Source organism: Rhipicephalus microplus, chromosome 6 (assembly GCF_043290135.1).
Source record: "Rhipicephalus microplus isolate Deutch F79 chromosome 6, USDA_Rmic, whole genome shotgun sequence".
Classification (NCBI taxonomy): Eukaryota; Metazoa; Arthropoda; class Arachnida; order Ixodida; family Ixodidae; genus Rhipicephalus; species Rhipicephalus microplus.
The window spans coordinates 158,442,759-158,448,789 of NC_134705.1; the positions used below are offsets into that span (position 1 = coordinate 158,442,759).

At 44.6% G+C, this 6,031-nt stretch overlaps 1 long non-coding RNA gene across 1 annotated transcript; it reads right to left on the reverse strand.

Annotated features, from left to right (window-relative positions):
• Positions 1-3,489: 3,489 nt before the first annotated feature.
• LOC142765012 (uncharacterized) lies at positions 3,490-4,140 on the reverse strand. The gene is made up of 3 exons (XR_012884016.1): positions 4,044-4,140; positions 3,875-3,988; positions 3,490-3,577 (listed from the first exon to the last, which is right to left on the reverse strand). It is a non-coding gene; the product is annotated as an uncharacterized LOC142765012 (long non-coding RNA).
• Between the last annotated feature and the right edge of the window lie 1,891 nt (positions 4,141-6,031).

Consider the following 6,031-nt stretch of genomic DNA (forward strand, 5'->3'; position numbering starts at 1 on the left):
GTTATTCATTCATAGGAGTTGCGAAACTCCCCATAGGCTCCATGTATCAAAATCCAAACATGGCATTGGCTGAAATGGCGGAAGTGACTAGATTGTAGCGCTATCTTTTGAAAACTAAACTAACCAGAAAACGCAATATTTTGTGTTTTTGTGTATAGCAAGATAGTGAGCGCAACCGCATTCTGCCAAACAGCATGGCAGCGCCTAAAACTTGTTCTATATATATTCTAGTAGACTATACTTGCGCTTAGGTGAATCAGTGCCTAAGGGTGCTGGACATGTTACTTTGTCGCAGTGGTGGAGACGATATAAAGAACAGAGGAGCTGCTTGTTCTCTTGACGCTGTGTCCTTTTTCATGTTTTACGCATTGCGCTAGAACAACGTGGATATAAGCGGCATGTTCGAGTGGTACACAGCTAGAACAGCGTAATGAACGGTGCAGCGATGTCGGTAGTTTATCAGAATTATGTGGCGAGCCCACGATGTTTACATTTCGGCAAAATAGTGAGCGGCAAGGCGTGATGCAAGCGGGATGCAGCGTTGATCCGTGTGGATCCAACCTGTGAGTCTGTCGACGTTGCCCGAGCAGCAAACGCTGGTGCCATTGGAAGGACTCCACGAACATAGCACCTGAAAAGAAAAGAACGCTTGCAGTGCTAGTTGCAAGTAAATAGCAATGTGCAATGTTCCCACTTTCTTGTCATCGGGCTTTCATAATTATATGGTGTCGCAGCCGGTGTCTCATTGATTGATATGTGGGGTTTAACGTCCCAAAATCACCATATGATTATGAGAGACGCCGTAGTGGAGGGCTCCGGAAATTTCGACCACCTGGGGTTCTTTAACGTGCACCCAAATCTGAGCACACGGGCCTACAACATTTCCGACTCCATCGGAAATGCAGCCGCCGAAGCCGGGATTCGAACCCGCGACCTGCGGGTCAGCAGCCGAGTACCTTAGCCACTAGACCACCGCAACGGGGCGCCGGTGTCTCATTGATTTTGCGATTAGTGAAATTAGACCGCTGCGTGCAAGACAAGTGGCCAATTCACGGTAAGTCCTGATCGGTGCTGCAGTGCTTTGGTTTGCACTCTACCTTATCTATGAGATGTTTGTGCGGTCATCACTCCGTGTAAGTGAGACACGTCGTGAACCACAGAGTGGTACAGTTAAAAGGATTTGTTAAACTTCCCGTGAGCAGTCAATCTTAAGCGCACACTTTCAAACCAGCAAACAAGGAGTAATAGAAATAATCAGGGCGCAGCGTTAAAACCATCGTATCACGAAATTGCAAACACCGCCTTCAGCAAAATAAACCTTGACGCTATGACCCGGCTTTGATTACGCCTTTTAAGAGCGAAAACAGCTGACAGCGGAGGCGAGCGCCGTGCAAGCTAAGGTCATTTATTGAGGTGACAATGCCAGTGTTGCGTGCGGCATAGAGAAATAAAAATAAGGTTAAGAGTGGACACTCCCGTAGACCCCAGCGGCCCAATCGACCCTAGCACACCTGGTGGTTGATGAGAGCAAGTGGCGTGCGCTTCCTGTTTCGGTTTCACTGGCGCATATTTCGAACTACTTTTCGTAACCGACGTTTGGCTATGACGAAAGTTCTTGATTTCAGACCACTTTTCATCGCCCAAATGGATAGTTTTTGTAAGTCGTTTTGATTTAACGAATCCCTGTTTTGTTTTGTTCAGTGGTTCGTGCGAATTGGTCGTGACGTAATTTTTATTTCGATTAGGTTATAATAAAGAGAGATGCAGGTAATGATAATTCACTACGGTTTTATTCATTGTGCTTGTGTTTTCTTTTGGAACAAGTGATCAATGTATATATCAGTCAAAGAGACAGAGTATCCGCAATGTTTTATTCAAAGGCAAGTTAGAGTCTGAGAATATAAAAAGCACAATATGAAAAAGGTAGACAACAAATGCATCTCGCCTTACAAATAAATTGTAACAAATACAGCGATAACACAAACAACGCACACATCGCTAGAGTTGGCAGAAGCCGAAAAGCTGGTGAAGTATGACACACCGGGCCAGTGGGTAAGTAAGGATCTATGGCAAAAACACAGCGCACAATGCTGATGAAGAAGGAAGAAGTGACATATACACAGCAATGAAGTCGCGAATCACGCCTGGGGTTAACCGAAATAATGCATAGAAAAAAAGAGCGCACAGAAACCACACGACACAATATAGCAGAAAGGCAAAGGTGCAGTGTGCTGGCTGTGCTTAAGAACAGCTAGTCCAAAATGAAAAAAAGCAGACTTGATGCCTGCTTGTCCTCAGAAAGATAGGGCTTTGCAGCTTGCTCACTACGTGAAATACAAACTTTATGCTACAACACTGGCAGGTCTTGTGGCTCTTCTTATGCGTCGCCTTCATCAAAAACTTAAGATCCCAAGTGATTTGCGTCTGGGTGTTGCTGTGACGCTTGCGAGCTAAAATTGATTGTAGTCATCGCTTTATCCAGAATTGTGGACCTTAATTTGTGCTACTAGAGCGGTATTACAGGGCTAATAAATAGCAAAAGGAAACCACTTTGGCTCATTATTTTTCACAAAGCTCTACATCGTACGTTCTCACTCACAAGCTATATAAAAATAAAATTGCAGCGTCCGCCGCCCCATCAAACGCTACAAGTTTGGGTATTCTTTTGAAAATTTTGATGGGCGAGATGAGGAGGTTGATGAGAAGCTAAAATATGAAAAGCGTGATAACGTGAACCGTGCCCACTTCATACTGTGTTCCTTACCCGCTCGAAGACATTTCAACAAGCGGTTTTGTTATCGATATATTACTTGAGCTGGAGAGATAAAGCATACACAGTGACCAAGCGACCCACAGTAAAGTGTACAGTTCGCCCGCATTTGCTACAAAAATACAGACAGGATACCCAACATTCTTTTTAAAATTATGCAAATCACTTCGAGCGAATACACACTGTCCCTACTCCTCATAGTGGGTAACCTAAACAATGTATGCAACGAAGGAGTGGTTAGTCCAGTTGAACTGAATATAAGCATATAAGACCATAATGAAGTCTGCTGTAACGAAGTAATAACATAACAAAGCTATTGCAGGATTCGGCTCAACTCGAATACTTTAGTGTAAACCCGCCGCTAATTGCTAACCTTTGAACTTGTCAAGCTGTATGCCTGAAATTGAAGACTGTAACCTAACCCTATCTAAGTTTCGGTTCACAAAACGCACATGCCAACATAAACGAACCCGGCAAAACATTTTCAGAAACGTCGCGCGACACCCAGCAGAGCAGAAATGAAAATCGCCAACACTTGACAGATGGTGCTACAAAACATCGCACACTTTCAGGTGATGTGCAGTGGCCTCAATCATGGCAAGAAAGTGAGATTCATGTTGTTGTACGTATGCAAAAGCTGCTTCTGATGGCACAGTGAGATTCCCAAAAAGTTTGCTAGGGACGTAGTATGCTTTGAGCATTGTGAAATACTGGTGGGTCCGCTGTGCTGCTACTTTGGCTGCAGATGTTTAATGGTTTGCTTTTACTTCATTGATGGAGACATTGTCGCTGGCACACAGGAACGCACTGCAATAAACAAAAAATGGATGTAAAAGCGAAGAACAACAAATCCCATACGAGCACATTCCTCGCTCTTTCAGACCCAAGGTGCACAACTTTCTGTGGTGCAAAGTTTTCGATTCCACAACCTAAAAACAAACCATTCACAATGTTGACAATGCACAAAAAAAAAATGAAAATCACTGAGAGCCCACCCTTACATTTTGTAAGTGCACAGGTAGTGTCCTTTTGAGGATAGTTTCCTCAGAATGTCCTAAAAATAAAGTAGCACATTAAAAACAGCTGCAATAAAAGCATAGTCACCATTTTTTCTAGGGCACTCAGGCGTGGAGCTGTTGGCGGAGACGTCTTCTGGAGGGTCTTGTGAAGCTTGTTCAGTGCCTCGGACAGTGCTGTCGGAACAGTCTTGCGAGCGGCCTGCGGAAGTCTCTATATCAATCCATTCTGGTGTTGAAGTGAACATACAACTTACCGGTAACACAAGTTCCTTTTGTGACAGCTGAACGACTGGTTAAGGTTTTCTCCGGCAAGACGAAGTCAGCAGAATTTCTTTCACCAGCTACAAGGGAGCTGCCACGTGCAGAGGTTTGGTCAACAGTCAATTTGGGTAAAAAAAAGAAGTAGCGACACTGGACGCACCCTGTTCATCGGGGCACCTCAATGTGTGGGAGCCGCTTTTTGAAGCCTCTACCGCAGGTCCTGAAGAAATGAAATTACGACAATGTGTCAGTAAGAGGCTTAAAAAAACACAAACTGAAGCTCATCCGCACCTTGCAGTGCAGCTTCAGCAGTCATGTCACAGTCACTATTTGAAGCGACGCTCAGAGAACGTGCATATATGTGCAGTTGGTACAAGTTACAAAGCTTGTAGCATGGGGAAACTTAAACAGCTCTTTCAAACGCATAAATTGGTCGAACGTGGAAGAAAAGAGAAGGCACCAACTAGGAAACAAGTAATTTGTGATTTTTGGAATTATCAACAGTGCCAGCTTTCACCGATGAAAGGTATATGTACATGTGCACTCAGGCTTGAAGATAACGTGAAATAGCCCTTTAAAGTCTTTCAAAACAAGTTGCACTGGTCAAGAGCATCAAAAAACGACAGAAATGTAAAGCTGCTGTTAGGAAGGTAATAGCCCACAATGCACAAAATTTAAGACTTTCCAAGTGTTACTTCTATAGTGAGGTTTCTCCATCGGCTACAAAGATCTTCGCGGTTAACTGTCGCCACTGATTCAATACAAGTGGCTGCTATTGCACATATTTGAGTTTCAGTCAATCACTTACATGGTGCAGCTGGTTGCACACTGGGAGCAGCCATTCTTGTAAGCCTTGTGTGCCCAGGGTCCATGAAACTTTGAGCAGTAAAATGGTCGCTACAAACCCTGTACGTTGCGTTTAATAGGCTGGTCGGCTTACTCAGGAGATCATCGCGTCTAGCATACTGCATCCATGCTTTCATCCTGCATTGGCAATGAACTATTAGCTGAAAGGGTAAGTGCTTGAATAGTGATTTTTTATTGTTACCCTCACTGAGCAAGTACGAACAGTAAGCCTAAAGACATGCAAACCATACAAAAGCTTTAACACACCTGCCGTCCCGTGGTACGCGGAAGAAACTCGTCCCAGGCTTCTTGTGGGTTCTGCCATTGTTGAAGCACCACGATACAAAGCAGTAGCTGCCGTAGCTTGGACCGCCGGACGGCATGGCATCAGCGCAGTCTGAAAATGTTAGTAAGTGGATGTTTCGCTGTGAAATTACGAAAAAGATATGTGCACGTCATAAGTGTACCAACAAACCCCTTTGAATGATTAGCTAATCAATTAACAATACAAAACCAGTGATACATCTCTGACCCTTAAACTCTGACTTACAAAGATAGACGTCAAGACCACGTACAAAGATTTTCAGAAGTTTCCAGGCCGCTATCCCTTGTAATGCAATGGTATCGCGGCCTGAGAACTTTAGAACACCTTCATACGTACGCAATATCAGCAATAAATTGGGAAGAAAAATCGTAGTTGAAATTTGTGCGGTAAAATTATATTGGAAACGTCAAAAAAATTTGTGAGCAGCTTGCACTAGTGGCACAAGGCTAGCGAAGAAACGAAGATGATGGCCACTTGGCTAGTCCAGATTTGCCTCCGGCACACCAAGAATTATTCGTGTTCCGAGCCTTGGGAAACGCGTCGTGAAGCATTCGAGGCCCAGCGAACGCTTCTCAATATTTTGCACCGAGCCACCGAGCCTATGCTCAGCGCACAGACGCTCGCGTCCGTGGCAGACGCAGCACGCGTCGCCTCGGCTTGACGCCGTGCCGCCTTTGCTATACTGCATACGTTGCAGAATGTTCCCGTCTAGCCGCCGCATAGAGCCACAAACTTCCTTTTTATCGAACCTCCCAGTCCTTACAAGCTTCAGAAAATGGTTACAACTGCGTGAATGAGACGCCACGTAAG